Genomic DNA, 17600 nt, shown 5'->3' on the forward strand with positions numbered 1-17600 from the left:
CACACCCTCCATCCAGCCTTTGCTGGTGAACACGTTCCTCCCTGTGCTGATCAATTTCTTCTCTTTTTCAGCAGCACACACACACACACACACACTGCAGTGGACTGGTTGGCCGTGGTGGAGGATGCACTGTAGCTACCCCACTGTCTCGTAGCATCGGTGCAGCTGGTACAGTCACATCCAAACACATGCACAGCAGAGGTAGCCACTGACACAAAATTACCATCTCAGACACAGAGCACACAAATGGCATTGCACACACACAACGCAGGCAGCAACAAACTAACAAGACCCCCACACCCCAAAAACCAGACAGAACAGTGAGACAGAGTGACACTCCAGCTGCTTTGCTTAGCTCTCTCTCTCTCTCACACACACACAGACACACACACAGCAATGTGGTCAGCACAAGCACGAACACAAACTGTCACTGTCACAATATTGTGACCGAGGCTCGACAGCAGCGAGCGGCAGCATAAGGCACACGGCTGTTTGAGTCAGACACAAAAGCAAATATCTGGTCCAAGAATTTCCTCGTCGTTCTTGTCAAGTGTTACGTTTTCAGATCATGTTCTTTGGATCCTGCATGATCACACGCAAAACACAGAAACGTGTCACTGTGCCGCCCGGTACTACATCTGTGTCTGTGTGGAAATATACATAATACAGACTGATTAACTCGAAGGGTCACAAAAACATCAAACCGTTTCACCGTTTGCCAGAATTCTTCACTGTTCGCAGCCAAAGCATCATTTGGTCATTTTAATGTTTAAAAACCTCAACAATAGAAAGAAATGTGACATATTTGTCTTTGTTTGAGATACCGAGGGACAAACATAGAGAGTACATTTTTAAAATATGACATTTTACTCATTCTCATTCAGCCCGAACCAGATCTGCCCTTGACAGCTTGCGCTAATCTCAAACCTTAATCACCTTCAACGCCGTGGATAGATTAGGGTTACGACCCTGTGTCACAAAGAGGGGCCAGAGAAAGAGAGAGAGGTCTGCAAATGTTATCATTGATTGATTATGCCCTTTAATTCAAATGGAAAGCATCAGCTTCCCAACTCTGCTGCAGTGCAGGAAAAAGGCTCTCACGGCAAATGTCACTTCATCAAAGATGTCGAATTCGTCTGCACCTCTCCGTCCTGCAGAAACACAGAAACGTGGCGAGCTAAGCGCCGAAGAGGTGCACAAGTAAATCCTGCTGCCAATGTCAAAATCGTGGCCAGGATGAAGTCTATGGGGGATGGTTGGTCCTTGTGGATCGGCTCGGCGATGGTGGCGGTGACACAGAGACGGGGGGTGGGGGTGATTTTGTTGTATGCTACAGCCAGTGGGGCCAGCAGGCGGCCATATAGGTGATCAATCAGCTCCATTACAGCAGTGTCACTGCCGAGTCTGGAGTCATCCTGCCCATCACCCCTCCACAATACACGCAAACATCGCCTGTTCTAGTCTAGACTGGAAAATAGAATCCCGCAGCGCGATGAAACTGGTCCGTGAGAGTAAACACGGTGAAAAAAACAGATGCGTTTGAGTTTCTGTTGTGTATCAGTGACATATTCTCCGATTCAGAATCAGGGCGTGCGTGTATAACACTAGGATGGGATTCACCTCCAATCAGAGGACGCATAAAGTTGTTTTGACAGAGATGAAGCAGATTCTGATGCACTTGCTTTGAATTGCATCAAGACGCAGCTTTTCAAAGCGACCGAAAACAGGATCGGCTCCATTGTGATTGGGAAGTAGCTCGCACAATGAGCCCAAACATTATGCAGCAGACACTCGCAATGACACCGTTCATGTTTCTACACTCGGCTCAGAATATCTCCACGCAGCCTGGAGATGCATATCTGCGCTGGCAGATGCCAGGCGAGCATTAGACAGGTATCCCACTGATGGAGTTATCTCAGTCAGCTGAAGCAGCACAGACTGGGACCATGGAGCAGCACGAGTAGGAGGAGGGAAAGAGGAGTGAAGGAGAAAGATGGAGGCTGGAAGGGGAGGAGAGCGGGCGGCGGGGAATATGTGATGCACAGCACCTCGCCAGCCAGCCAGCCAGCCAGCGGGACATTAATGACGATCATGTCTTGTCACACTGCTGTCGGCCCGTCAGCAGATCTTGCCCTTGTCCCTGCCCTTCTCCAATCAATTGCATCGATCTGTCCCAGGGGTCAAGGGGCAAGAGCGTATCAATAGGGGGAGAGTGGCTGATGCAGCAGGCGGAGAGGGGCGCACTCCAGACAGATCGATGACACCCCACCCCCATGTGTCTGTGTGTGTGTCTGTGTGTGTTTGGGGGGCGGGTGAAAGTAGTTATGATTATTCATTTGCCATTAACCCGAATGCATTAAGGGAATATGTTTCCTTGGGAAGAAATGGTGCTCGAGGCTGCTCATTTTTATAGGGAAGTGAGATTTTATGAGTCGGGGAGCTAGGGTAGCGTTGTGGCCAGAACCGACAGCGTTCTGGTCTCAGACGATTTGTTACCAAGGTTTCCACCCATTGGTGACGTCAAAAGCAAGAAGCCAATCTCTGCTCTCGGAGAGATTACAGATGTAAGCAGCAGTTGGCTGATTTTCCAGTGTTTTGCGCCCGAGTGTCACCGTCTACAACACAACTAAACGCCTCGCAGAACTTTGAGTATCACAAAGTGTATTAGCCTCGTGCGATGGGTCACTCGCTTTGAATATACAGTTTCTCTGACGTCGAAACAAAAATGCAGGACAATCTGCAATCTGATCGCAATGTAAACACCGCATCCACTCCACAGGCGGTAACATAAATTCACTTTAGGGACTGTTTATTTTTGTTTCGAGCTCAGTGAGATTTATCTTCACATGGAGCTTTAAAGAGCAGCAGCGTTTAGCTGAACACATGCAACAGGAAACAGCTATAAACTGGCCAAAGAAGAAGAAAAATCATCCAAAATGAATTATTCTAGGTTTCAGCAACTTTCCTTATTGCTGGTCTAATACATGCACTCTTTAGGTTTCTGGCTGCCTTCACTGATGAAATGTAGAGCAAATGTGATGCTCCGTGATTGGCTGTCTGCGCAGTGCTGCCAGCTCTTCCTGCTGTACATTATTTGGACTGCAGCACACCAAATTCAATCAAGGCGATCTCTATTTTATTAATTCTTAAAGTCATCCGAAGAACCTTGAAGTTGCTCGCCAGCGTACTTCTCAAAGGGGCTGTTACAGCAGTGGGGACAGAAAAAATAAATAAATCAGCGACCTATCTAATCCCATAATTTATTTGTTTAACCATCCCATAAATGAAGGCCCAGCTGGAACCAATGACCAGCTGGACAGAAGAGTGCTGAGGCAGCATGATTCTCAGCAGCAACGCTTTCCTCGACACATCTGGAGGAACGACTGAGGTTCAGAGGTGAGGAAAGCTCTTGAAATAAACACTAGTGGGGCACATCTTGATCCTGCATCCTCTGTTAAAGTTGTAAGAGCTAAAGACGAAGGAAACAAAGTAAAGAAGCTACATTCGGTGCTGCCTGAACGAACTCTTCGTTCCAAGCTGACTGGCATGAGATGCCCTCAGCACACTGTCCACTTTTCAACACTTCTTCTGACTCTTCTTCCTGTGAGTGGGTCAGAACAGCAGCAATGTGAAACCCGGTGGTGTGTAGCTGAATAAGGAGGCATGATCTTCCTGACAGTGGGATTACAAAATGGAAGATAAAAGGCCTTCTTTGGTTTCCAGGGATTTACCAGGATCATATTCCCACACAGAAACCTGTTTGATGACAGTGACTCTACCGGCCATGCGATGCTGACAAGGATCGCTGGATTTCGACGGCGTTAGTTTCACTCCAGATTTAATTACTGATGATCTAAAAATAGCCAATTAATTCCATTCAATAGCTGCACTGATAGGAAACAGGTAAGGGGTTTTCCCACAACTGTTCACAGGCTAACTTTGCAGACAATCCTTCAGCCAAAGAAATTCAGAGTGGAACAGCATATCTGGCTAAGCATGAGCGCAATCCAATGGAAACTCTGAGCATCAAACAATAAAAAGATACAAGCTCGTTGGATAAATGACAAAGGTTGCAGAAGGGCAGCCTGCTCAGCTTCAGCCCCAAACATTGTAAAATCTGTGTCATCAATAAAAAAAACTCACTATGACAACGATGAAGAACTACAGCAGAATTTACAACAAAGCTGCAGCTCGAGCAGGCAGCTTGCTTACATCAAACCGCCCTGAAGAGTAACAATCTCAAGCTGATTCGCCAGGCCGTTTTTCTCCTGTGTGGTGCTTTGGAGTCATTTTACAAGCTGTGGCTGAAAGCCAGACACAGATGTAGTCTGACGCAGTCAGTCAGTGGACAAGTCCACAGTAAACAGAGACTCTAGTGTCGCTGAGGCAAGCTTCAACCTGAAACTGGACCTCATATCACAAATGCACATAGTATGGAACTGTGGACAATGTATCACAAGACTTGGCAACAACCTATAAACATCCAACTGCAATAATACAGTCGGGCTGCGTTGGGTAGACAGTTTTAGGAAGTGTTAGGTGTGTCAATTAGACCTAACCTGAGTCAGCTGTGCAAAATATGTGTGCAAATGACAATCGCAGAGGATCTGCTAAATATAACAAGTCTGATTATTATATTTTATACTTTGTGTTTACAGCGAACCTTCTGTGTATCATAATATTTGGCACGCAGCACGCATTAGAAAGACGCCGCGGCCGCGTTGAAGAAAAAGGCCGACGTGTAACACTAGGCTGCAAAAATGAAGCGAAGATGAAACACGAGGCGATCACCGTGTGAAATAGGTTCCACCACACAATTACACCTAGAAAGCACTTCAAAATAAGACAATATGGCACATTTTTTATTTTTTAGCACCCTGTTTAACTCGTACTGAATTTCACAACTGTTTATAACTGGAGCAACTGCTAACATCTTTTATCAGGATTGAATATGTTAGAACTTAAAAGGCAGATGAAGAAAAGCAGTAAGCCTGAGTACAATGTGTTCTAACTAGAGCTGTAGCAGGGCCGTAGTGAGCTGGCAGGCCCACCATGAAACAAAAACCACATGTGAGCCTGAGTTACATTATTCTAAAGATAAGCATCACTTCAGAGGTGCTGCATGTTCAGCAAACTGATGTCATACGTGTACTCCAAGGAAAGCTAGAAGGTTGTACAGTTAACTCCCAGGGTGTAATTCTAAACCATACAACCTACTACCTCAACCCGGATGCACACATTTTCAACTAGGGTGAATAAAGTCATCCTCAAGCCAAACTGTCTCATCACTATCACCACATTTCAGGTTTACGCTTGAAGATTGATATTAATATATGAAGCAGTTTAAAACCTAAATTATTAAAGAAAAAAAAGGTTCGAGCACGACGATCACACCACGATGACAAAGACCCACAGAGGCGAGCTTGTGCTGTCAGATTTGCCACAAGATCGGATCTACGGGTTTGTGCCAAATGGTTATGGCCAAAGTAGCAAAATAATTCAATAAAGGGCTAAAACTGTCTCGCTATAGCAACACAGGTGTAAAAAAGCAGGACGCGAGTGCCGAACACTGGCGTTCACGCAGATCACGGCAGTGCCAGTGAATGCACCGCAGCTAGCAGCAAGACATTCGCCCCACACGATCAAAGTTCATCAAACGGACGGCGACAGCATTGTGGTAACTTACCCATCGTGGCTGCGTCTTGCTCTGAGGATGCGTCGCTGGGCCGGTGGGTTCGCTACGGTGGCCATTTATTTTTCTAAAAACAGGAAAAGAGAATTGCTTTTAAATACCACACAATGCTTTGCATCTGCCGGGACCTGCAGCTTCACTTTTAACAATGACTGTTATCATTGTGAGAAAAGAAAAAGGTTCACAGCTAGATGTCGGTAACTGTTCTGACAACATCACATCCACACGGGAAAGAAGAAAAACACAAACAAATGTGTGTATCGGTAAGTTTCTGTGCCTCAGTTTGGGAGTGTCATATGTCTCTGCAGTTCCCAGCTACAAAATTAAATCCATAATAATAACAATCTGCTGTGGACTTGTATCCCAAACTAGCCCACAGAATTGCCAGAGCGGTCCTCCTCCTGGCCAACAGCAATGTGGCTGCGGTGAGAGCTCAGCTCAACTTAGTCAAGACCGCAGAGAGCAGAGCCTGAGAGGGATGCCAGTGTAATCAAGCATGCCACGGTCAGCTACCATTAACTGTGCCAGTGCCACAGAGCCACAAACAACAGAATATTCCTACGGCCGCAGTGCGACAAAGGAAAACCTGGAATAAGAGAACAGAAAACGCCACTTACCTACGTCTCTACTATTCTGTCAGACTTTATGTTTCTATCTTTCTGTCTCCACACTTTCTACTTAGGTGTGAGCGATGCGCAGTGGGTGCTAGGACCATTGCTTTATTACTTTGCTAAATGGAGGAATGATGAAAAGACCGAGGCACACTTCTGAACTGAGCTCACTGAAAACACGGCTTCAGTTCAGCGATGTGCTGTCCGCCATTTTCTCCGAAACAAAGTAGAAGAGAAAAAAAATTGTATAAAAATGATTTGCTGGCATGATTATTCAAAGTTTTCCCCTTTTCTCCCTCCGTGTGTGAGTCTCTCTCTCCCTCTGCCTCGCCTGGCACCATCACAAAACCTTGGCTGGAAAGATCACATGATTTCCTACCAGAAAGCCACAGCATTCCCAGTTAGTATTCTGCTGACACTGTAAAGACATCTTTTGTCTAAATCAAAGCGTGGCCTGCCCCCTCCCAAAATCTGGCACCTTCTGGGAGAGTTGGGGGGGGTTAGGCAGTGTAAAGGGCGGTGTTAGAAGCCATAGCAACCTCTACCTGGCAGGCTGCCCAACACACGAGAACTGCGGGCTAATATGGAGCGGAGCAGGAATGCTTATCGCCTTCCAAAGTCAACTCCACGGGCGTGCTGGTTGCTTAAGATTTCAGTGCCGATGCCAGATTTGTCTTTTTTCTTGACAAAGTAAATAAAATCGTCTAGATACATGACAAACTGACGACACGCTCGCACTGCACCTCCTGATTGAAATAAAGTTCACATGCTTCTGTTTTAAAAGGCTATTCATCAAAATCATGTGAGCTCTTTCAGTAAACACAAACACTGGATCAAATTCGTCACACATCAAATAAAACACTTCATGTGGCTTTGCTGGAAGGTATTAAAAAAACATAAAACAGGACACTCGGTAGTATAAGGAGTAGGGATGGGTACCGGTATCTTCTGACATAAACGGTAGTAACCAGACCGAAAAGCAGCGCACATTTCGGTGCTTTATTTTCTTGAGCTGTGATACACTTTAGATTCTAGCCAATCATTTTACGTTTCCGAGGATAGTAGGCGGGTCCAGGTACGTACGTTCTTTTAGAGCAGAGCTACAGATTAAAAATGTCCAAGGTGAAGCGTCAAAGTCTGGCTGTACTTCACAGCAAAAGATGCAAACTCAGCAGCTGCAACAAGTGCTTTAAGCTGATACTGTGATACTGTCAAAGGAGGTAACACCTCGAATCTGATGAAACACCTGGCGATGCATAGCGTTTTTTTTAAAAGCCGAGAAATGCGCCGTATTTGATAGCTTGCTGCGAGACCTCACATCGAGCACATCTACTGCGGGTGTGGTGCCTGTTATCGACCCGGAGTTAGCAACATCCCCCAAAAACCCGAAGAGGAGAGTCCTGGCCCCTAGCCCTGCCAGTGTAGCAGAAATGATGAGGATGATGATGCAGCAGCAGCCGTTCTTCTCTGCGTGAGTAGCTTAATGTTGTTCGTGTGTAATTTACGTTGAGTAGGCTAACCACGTTATTACATTAATGCATGTAAGGTGAACTAGCAAACACCATCATAGCTACATGCAGCTGTCTTCTTGTTTGATGGCAGATACTCCCTTCACCCTGGCCAAAAAGGCTAAAATGACCAAAGAAAAAGTGGAAAACAGTTAAACATGAGAGGTTTTTGGACAAAGTTTGTGTTTTTTCTATTGTTTAAGCTGCTTCCAGCCAAGAGTGATACCATATATGCCCCATAGCTGCAGAAAAGGCTAACATTGTTATCTTTTTACAAAAAAACAGCTGAACATGAGAGGTTTTTGGACCAATTTTGTGTTCTCCATTCTTTAAGCACCGTTTAAGCACCAGCACCGTTTCAAAAGTACCGGTTTGGCACCGGTATCGGATAAAACCTAAACAATACCCATCCCTAATAAGGAATCTTCTGCAAACTTCTGCAATGTTTTTTTCAAGCAGACGAGACAAGCTCTGTCTTACACGCTGGGATATAGTGCATCGATCGCTCATGCATCGTCAGCAGCGTGTTTTCCTGCGCCGCACGCTTCCGCAGTTTAGCCAGAAAAGTAGCCAAGCACAGTCAGGTGGTTTGTTACCGTAACACACGCGTATGTCATAGACCTGTGACTCGCTAAAGAGAAAGGTATCCGCCAGAGACCACACTACAGTTCTGTGCTGAGAGCATCTCACACGCCGGCCTCCTCACTCAGCTTAACGCCAGACTGTTGAGCATCTGCCTTACTTGCTCAGCTCTGACTTCAAGGAGACGATCAGTGTAGCAATGACTCCCGACCTCTGTATTTTCAATCACCGTGTTACTTTAATTTAACACAAAATGAGGAGAAATACTTCACATTTTGCACATAATCTAAAACCTTCGTTTCCACAGCGTAGCAAAGATAAGTTCACCAGTATGGATGGATAAGACGGTAAGATGCAGCGGCAACATATAAAATATTACTGTGCATATCTTAGCCTTTATTTAAATGATACGATGCTCATTTTCATAGTGGATTAGGACATCGTTTGATGTTATAACTGTAGAGCTGCTGCAAGAAAGGACAATTTTAAACTGGCGTTAAAATAAAGAAGAAAAACAGAATCAAATTTAGAGAAGACAGCGTGATAAGAACACAAAAGGCACAAAACATTTGCAGATGCATGCAAATAAAAACACAAAACAAGAAACAATCTGTTTTTTAATGTGTGATGGCTGCATGCAACCACACAATTGAGATACTTTCGTAATATTGGTCTTTTGTCTTATGTTTACGTTACGCTCTAAAGCTTCTGTGATCATAAGTTAACTAATTTGATATTATGAGTTTACCTGTAATGCATGACAGCACTAAGCTACAGCCCAAATGGTGGCATAGACTTTGCTTTGCATCGTTTGTTATTTTATATAGGTATATGTTAGATTGATTAGATTTCTGCTCTTTCTGAGTTACCTGACCGCCGCTCCAGTCCTTCCTGGTTTGGCTGAAAGAGGAGGCTGAGGGTGGAGCTGGTTTAAATGCAGAAGCCAATAAAGTGGACCGGACCATCTATTGTGATCATGCAGGGGGGAGGGGGTTCTTCTTGAATGATGGTTAGCTGTTATCTCTTCAGTTTTCACCTTTGGTGTATATAATGGTTTGTTCATTTGCTATATAACAGGAGCTGGAGCTGTTTCTCATTTGGGGGGTCAGTTTGTTGAGTTATGTTTTTGTTAAGTGACTTTTGAGTAGCGTTCCTTTAAGTTAACCTCTTTTATGGGCCCACTTGGTTCTTAAAAACTTTATTTTTGTTATTTTGAATTTTTGTAATCATCTTGTCCTTTTTGGGGGTCTAATAAAACCCTTTTTTTGAAGATTACATTTGTGCCTGTGTGTTCCTGGCTGCCTGGATCATGACATAATGTTGCCCATTTTATATTCTCGTGACAAACGAGACCAAGTCAGAAACGCCACGCTGACACGACGGTACAGAATAAACGTTGAGCAAACACTTCGATCAGGCTCCAACCGATAGATCAACATCAAAGATGCCGGCGTAATGGGATTGTAATGCCAGTAAGCAGTCTGTTCTGAGCTGAAGATTAATGTGTGTTTCCCCCCATTATTTGTCATCAAGAGCAGCCTGTAGCACACAACTCACCTTCACTTGATTAAATCCCTGGAAACAGAAAGAAGGACAGCAGCGTGCTACACCTGTTGTCTAACTTGTGCAACGCTATCATCAGAATCTAATGTGGTTACATTTATTAAATCGTGTGCAGTCAACACCTCGCTGGTGCAAAACAAGCACGCAAACGTCGACACTTCAGACCGTTCACTTAGATCTGACGCTGCGATTTACTGATAGGAAAAGGCGGCATCCTGATGTTCTTCTTGGAGAAACTGCTGTGTGCCGTTTTCATCTTTCTCCATAATTAGGTCATCTTTATTAACCACCGCACAATATCCATTTCAAAATGTCACAACTCTCTCACACGTACTATGTCGTGGAAAGGGAAAAATAAGTGCAAATACACACTTTGCACTGGTCTGCATAGCTACGAGACAGCGATGTAGAAGAAAATGGCCACGCGGCCACCTGAACGCCTCGTCTGATACGTCAGCCACGCTCAGCCAAAACATTCCCCCAACGAGGGGGTCAGTTCATGTCCTGAAAGGCAGAAGGCCAGGGTCAAAGTTCAAATGAGAACCAGAGGGGTGGGGGTTTGAAGGACTTCCCTTGGGTATGGAACGTACCATTATGAACCAGACAGGGGTGGAAAAATCAACACTCTCATCAACAAAATGCAATAAAGTCAGCGGGGGAGGAAACGGCGTGATTTACATGTGCGAGGATAAAAGAAAGGCTGAGAAAAGCTAGTGTTTGTTTTTATCGAATGTCCTGTTATACACTGATGGGAACCCTGTTATACTGTGAAGGCAACATACATCTGTGCAGGTACACAAACACCATATCAGTGGTTATGACGACCAATGAACATCCTTTTGTAAACGAAAAAATAAGCATTACATCTTTATAAGCTTGAAAATGTAAAAGCTGTTAAGCAGCTACTCATTTAGAAACCTGGCATTTCCAAAGTGTATAAAAAACTATACATTTTGTTATCTTTACCAAAACTTTGCATACTGGCAGCCAAAACTAAGCAGGAAGATAATTTGTGCTATTTTATTCTGTGCAGGCACACCAGAGACAGGGGGTTATTTTTGACTCAAAGCTCTTATCTCCATTAATTTAATGTTGCCTCAAGCCGTGACAGAAAAACAGCCAACAGGTTAATCCACACAGAGTTTGTACAGTTCGCGTTAATGAAACGAACCCATCCAGCCACTTCATCGTGTCTGAGTATGAGACTTGATCTCGCCAAGGACAAGAACCCAATAAAAAGCCCAAATATTGAAATCTAACATTGTGCATGGATTATTTTTGGATAGCTCTGTTTGCTGAGTGTTTTAGTATACTGGGAAAAAACCCTGCACACTGTTACTGGCAAAGAAAGCGAGTCGAGTCGAGGCAGTGCACGGGATTTAGTTTTTGTCTGTTTCCCCTGTAGAGAGGCCTCATCTTACTGCTCCGGCGCCTCTTTCTCAGCGTTCAGCTGCAAGGACTGACAAAGGAAAAAGATTTTAAAAAAGCCAATTAGCTGATGTGAACAAGTGAATTAAAAGCAACACGGTCAGGCGTGTGAAACCTGCTACTGCTGCTACGACACAGGCGAACATGTGTAAGGAGCAATAAGAAATTCAGCTTAATTAAAACCAAAAGAAAGAGTGGAGCACATGCTTCTGAGCGTTGTGGCTTAACATAGCAGTTGCTCACAAACATGGGCTAACCTGTTTGGGATTACAGAAATGCTGCCGTGTTACTATTAACTTAGGGTGATGTTGCTTTAAAAGCGAACGCAGCTTTTCTGTGCAGCCAGCCACGGCAATGACTTTGCCCGACCCACCTGTCTGTTGATCCTACTGCCTAGCACCAGACTAAACACTGAGATTTTCAAAATGGCTTATTGGCTGCAACTGACTAACAGGCAGCCAATCGGTGCGCGAGGAGGCATGGATGGAGGACAAGAATCAGTCAGTGAGAGCAGAGGAGAGAGGAAGAGGCTGTGCAGAGACAACCGAACCTCGTACGAACTCAAGAGGGGAAAAGAACGCAAAGGCAGAAGAAAAGCTCGACAAATCAACAGCAAATTCAAAGTGACAGAGATATGAGTGGGTGTTTTTTTGTTTTGCTGCAGTATCAAATGTTGATGCACAACAACAATAAAGTAAAAGGGCATTTGTTTTCTGAATGGTAATTGATTACCCGGCTTCAGACGAGGCTGCTATCAGACCCTGCTTTTACCATCGCTAACAGGGATCAATAGCTAATGAATTCCGAACGGCCAAGTTTCAGAAGCATAAACGTATCCTACACGACTGCATAAAGTAACCTCTACGGATCAATGAATATGACATCACGCGCGGCCGGAGGAATGCATCTTTTTAATCGACCTGAGCGTTCTCCAATTAATTCAAACGACAATTAAAATGGATCGGACTGCGCGGCACCTTCATCCTGGAATCTCACGGAAGGTTTTTATTGTGCGTTTGGCTCCCCTCGCGGCCCGCCCCTGCGCTTTAATTACCGCTGTCTCCTATCAGGCTGCTCAGATGGTAAAAACAATAGAGACACGAAAGGCTCAGGTTACCATTTACATACTGATGGAAAGAGCACTACACAAACGTGTTGTCGTTCAAAGAAATACACTAATGTTTGAACCCTAATGGTCTAATCACCGATGAGCTGGTGAACATTTGTGTGATTTGTCACAGATGTTGATGTCTGTTAAAAATCAGTTTTTTAAAATACAGCCACCTTTTAAAATAGGATTCAAACAGTGTGAACAGCTTTAAAATGATTAACTTGTACTTCAATACATCCTCTGATCATTACAGGCTTTGCAGAACATTTTAACATCGCGTCATTCGTGTTGTCGTTCACTAGAAAGACGCTGTGCGCTGTGATCTATGTGCTCAACATTAAAAAGCAAAGGAACATTTATATGTAGGTGCATTACTGCTACTAAGGGAAAACATCAGTGCAGGTGAGCTATAACTGAAGGGACTCAAAATATCCACTTCACCCTGAAGGAGACACAAAGGGCGACGCTGCTATTGTTTATTGGTTTAAGTTTGAGGTTGGTACGTCTCTCACAGAGACCATTCAGTCCTGTGTTGTAGTCATAGATGCTTCTTTGTGCCACATAATATCATAGAGACAGGTGTGTAAATTTCACAGAACATTATATGGCACAAATAATTTTGCGCAGGCTTTCTCTAGAGGTGCAGACCATAATCGACTACTTTAAGGATGACTTCTCATTTAGGAGGCAGAGAAAGCAGTTATCATAATGATACCTTTTCTCTGTGTGTCCTCACCAAATGCTTTCTCCAAGATAATCCCCCCGCACAGCCGCTCATTATCAAAGCAATCGTCTGACAATGGGAAGGAGAACACTGGAAATTACGGGAATTAGTATAGGACTATGGAAAAATGATTGCTGATTCAAGACCTTAATTAGGCCCTTGCAAAACAATCAGACACAATTAGGAGGTACCAGTCAATAAGCCGAGAACTCAAAAGCAAGAGGAGATGAATTAATATCTGATGATTTTTAAATGGCTATTGGAGCTCAGATGACTTTCGCTCACAGTCGGGTACCAGACTGGGAAGCCTTCACGGCTCTTATTGTGGCAAATAAAGCAGGTGAATCAGCAGGTGAATCAGCCCTGCCTTCCAAAGAAAATGACCATTAAGGGGTAATCGAGCAACATCTGAGTGGGTCCGCAAACATGTCGCGAATCTAAAGATGCCCACGGTGCACCTTAAGAGCAGCAAGGTCAAACAGTAGCTTGAAACCGTTACGCTCCAGAAACCCTACGAGGAACAGCCGCGTCCGTTTCTCTGGGTGAATAATTTCAAACAAGCAAACATTACAAGTTTTGGATTGTCATTTCCCCGCTCATAATTAACAACGCTCAAGCAGTTAATTACTTCTTGCCAAATAGAAAATAATGCCCAAAATATTATTATATCACCATATTTCTCATGACAATCCACCACAACAGCAAACGTTTGAGCCTTTGGTTTAAACCAAAGCGTAGCGATGCTTGGTCCTACAAACAGTGCAGAACGTGAAGTTCGTTAAAGCTAAAGTTAGTTAAAATACCTTGAGCCGACAAACAGAACCTCTCCAGATAGTTTGCTAACAATGAAATGTGGGTTACTGACTTAAACTGCTTCATAATCTCACAAAGAAAGTGCACCCTTTAAGACCTACCATAGAAGTGCGCCAGAGCTTATATTATATTTTTACATGCTGTAGTGCCATTTTTGGGAGCATTTCAAGTTGATATACATCAATACAACCATTATAGCCTAAATTTTAATAATATGTCTGCATTAAGTGCATAGAAATTACATAAATTGCAAAAAAGTGCAATAAACTACAAAAAAATTGAAAATCGTTTTTGTTTTTTTAACATATATTTCTAGTTAGAGAAATTTAAGAGGCTTATCCCTCAAAACTGTAAATACAAAAAAGTTGCACAAAATAGTTTCCCACCACAGGAAATTTATTTTGAGTGTCTTCATAGTTTTATTTTTGAAATACACCAATTTTTATATACTGCAGGAAAAACGAAAATAAATATTATAATGCAAATTTGCAAAAAAGCAGCATATGCATCAAAATAAACTATTTCCAGCAGTGCAATATGAGTCCTAAGCATCCCAGAAACAACACAGAAAGTCATAAAGTCAAACATAACTTTTAAAAACACCAGTATAGGCTCATGAGGCCCTGATGGTAAAAAACTACATTTCCGCAAAATGACGTCACTTCCGGTTTCAGGCAGGTCATGGCGGACATGCGATAGTTCACGCTGATGGACGTAGGAAGTGTTATGAACAGCTGATCAGATCGGCAAAGCGTGTTTCTGGGATATTATGTTTTTGTTGCTGCAAGTGCTTTTTATGCAGTTTTTGCAAAACTATATGTGGAAGGAAACTGTGACCGAGGACAAGCTGATGGCATAAGATGTAAGTACAACTCCTCCGGTTTCATATGCAAAAAAAATTATTGCGCTAGCTCACGTGGTTGCAGAGCTACCGGGATTTAAAAATAGTTACGCAAAATGGAGCGTGCCGCTCCGACCGGCTTTAAAGGGTTAAACGAGTGAAACATGGCCGTGCATTTGAAAGACGAGAATTAAATGCACATTTTAGCCTGAAAACAAAAAGATCTTTTACCAGTGAAGAAACATGTCGCTGCAGGCTCTAATCAAAGAAAATGAAGCTGCCACAATTTATCTTTTTTAACAGAGTGCAGTTGCTCATTCAGACAGAAAAGGCTATGACATTAGAGAAAAGTCCGACTGTAACTGGCCAAGTATAACACGCAAAAGATGTACTGCAAACATCAGTGGAACTGACATCTGTAACGCTGTATTATGAGCTGGATTTATTCTGCTTGGCCTCTGTGATCTCCAGCACACAACCAGATCCTTACAGCACACGTTGCCCTACAACAGACTGCATGAGGCTTCCATGTATGTGTGCTAGATCAGGGCTTACAGCATGAAATCACATGCAGCTGGTTGAGACAATAAAGACAGGCATCTGTCCAAAGTTCATGTCCATCCACTGGGAATCGAAGCATTTGTCTTTAATTATCATTTTTCATTGACAACTTGGACAAAAGCGTGAGGTGTGCTGCCTGGAGGTGTGTGTGTGTGTGTGTGTGTGTTGGTGGAGGAAATTCTGCCGAGACCAGCTGAAAACACGTGGCTCCTCTCACCCCAGAGCCATGTCGACTTACAGGGTGCACGTCAGTCATCTGTGATTGCAGAGCAGAGCAAACGGGATGGGACAGCGTGAGGATTATAAGGCAGCCTGGTGTTTCCACTGGGGTCTCCCCTGCTGGGTTACATGGTCCCAGCTCCCTTTGTCTGCCGTTAACCCGTTAAATCCCGCGGAAGAGCCCATTCACAAATGTGTCACACACCCCGGGGGTGCATTTTGTGCGGAATAATGATCTTAAAGGGGTTATACGGCATTGTCACTGATTCCAACTTACCCGTTAACCCCCCCCCACACAGCACACATGCATACTTCCATTTGTTTCCTGGCGTGTTTGTGGTTTTAATTATTGTCAAGTCTTAAGCTCTTAACACCACCTTCAAACAACATTCCTTAAGAGGATGTTCCACTGTAGTCAATCACGAGCAACAGTTGCTGGTGAAACGCACAAACACACTTAAAGGGGATTTGGACCACTGCGTTTTCTGAGCACACCTTTAAACTCGTTCTTTTCTATTCGTAACTAGAGTGCAATATTTGAACAATACAGACACAGCAGCCCTCTGCTGCCGTTGTGGCGAGCATGCTTTGCAGCTAACTGTGTTTGCGTTATATGTTGCGGGTTCACTGAGAGAAAGTGTAATTACACTGCAGTAATGCCCTCCATGATTAATGATGTGGGCCTCTGAAACCAAACCATCGGGCCAATGGCAAATTACCACTATAAAAATAAACCATGATGTGAACAGGTCAGCCAGGCCGGAGCACAAAATGTCTCTTAGTGTGTGTTTATATATAGGGTATGAGCGAATAGGGAACGAGCTCTAGTAACCCAATTAGCGTTGGTCCAGTGTCGGAGCCCGGCTCTATCACGGCAGTCACACAGAAAAATGTATTTTCTTGAACTTTTTGAATTTAGATGAGACATTATTGAGAGGCGGAGATGAGCTCGCACGTATGCAATTAGAGGGAGAAAAAAACAGCTGGAACATCACTTCTTGTTGAGTGAAGTGCTTAGCTGGACCGATCGGGTCGAGAGCTCGAAAAAGAGAAAAAGGAAAGAAACAACCGTTTCTTTTTAATTGCTGTCGACGCCGTCACATCATCGCTGCTCCGCTAGGGCATGTGTTACAAATGAATATGGAAAATACAACCGGATGACCTAATCTTTATGGCGCAAACGCCTTTCCAGAAATAACCCAACTTTGGCTAAATCTCAAGAGCACATGCACCTATACTCCCAAAGGCTCTCTGGAGTCAAGTTCACATTTCTTGTCTAACACCGACTACGCTGCTCAGCACATAAACACATCTGATTAGTCCTCCACAGCCTCCTCCACCACCCAACAACTCCTCCCTTCCCACTTCTCAGATGGAGAGCACTTGACTCTTGGCTAAATTGAATTCTTATGCACTCTACTTTTTTGTAGTTTAACTGAAATGGAGTATTTCATTGAGAGCAAAGCACTTGGACTAACACCAACCAGGGATTCTTGTGGTTATCAGTTGACATTTGGAAATGACTGAACTGGTGTCATGAATACAACAATATGGCGAATATTTACCCACGTGCAAACTTGTCAGATTTATTTTCTATATCTACTGAAGTCCCTGAAGTAAAACCACTACCAATAAAAACTGTGGGAGAAAGAAAAGAATCATCCTGCTGGTAATCAGGACACCATGTTTTGGCGTTTTGCTCATCAGATCACGGAAGTGAATCCTTGAGCGGTGAATAAAGAGCTACCTGTCCGGACATCACGCTACACCCATCATTATCTCCGCTGTGGCAGTGATTTTTGTTTTCGATGATTCATTCGTGAGGTCTGAAATGGACTTTCACACCTGTCAGCACATCCTTAAGTGGCTCCTGTATAAATTCCAGCATCCACACATTAAATGAAATGAACAAAACACAACCTTTCAGTGCAGATAATCCATCGAAGT

At 43.8% G+C, this 17600-nt stretch overlaps 1 long non-coding RNA gene across 3 annotated transcripts in view; it reads right to left on the minus strand.

Moving 5' to 3' along the window:
• The window catches only part of LOC146509373 (uncharacterized), a 50111-nt gene that overhangs the window by 10955 nt on the left and 21556 nt on the right, over positions 1-17600 (minus strand). For all 3 annotated transcript variants that reach the window (XR_014876628.1, XR_014876629.1, XR_014876627.1), the window contains exon 2: positions 5687-5759. This is a non-coding gene — a long non-coding RNA (uncharacterized LOC146509373). The remainder of the gene's footprint in view (positions 1-5686; positions 5760-17600) is intronic.

This window comes from Neolamprologus multifasciatus, chromosome 10 (assembly GCF_963576455.1).
Source record: "Neolamprologus multifasciatus chromosome 10, fNeoMul1.2, whole genome shotgun sequence".
NCBI lineage: Eukaryota > Metazoa > Chordata > Actinopteri > Cichliformes > Cichlidae > Neolamprologus > Neolamprologus multifasciatus.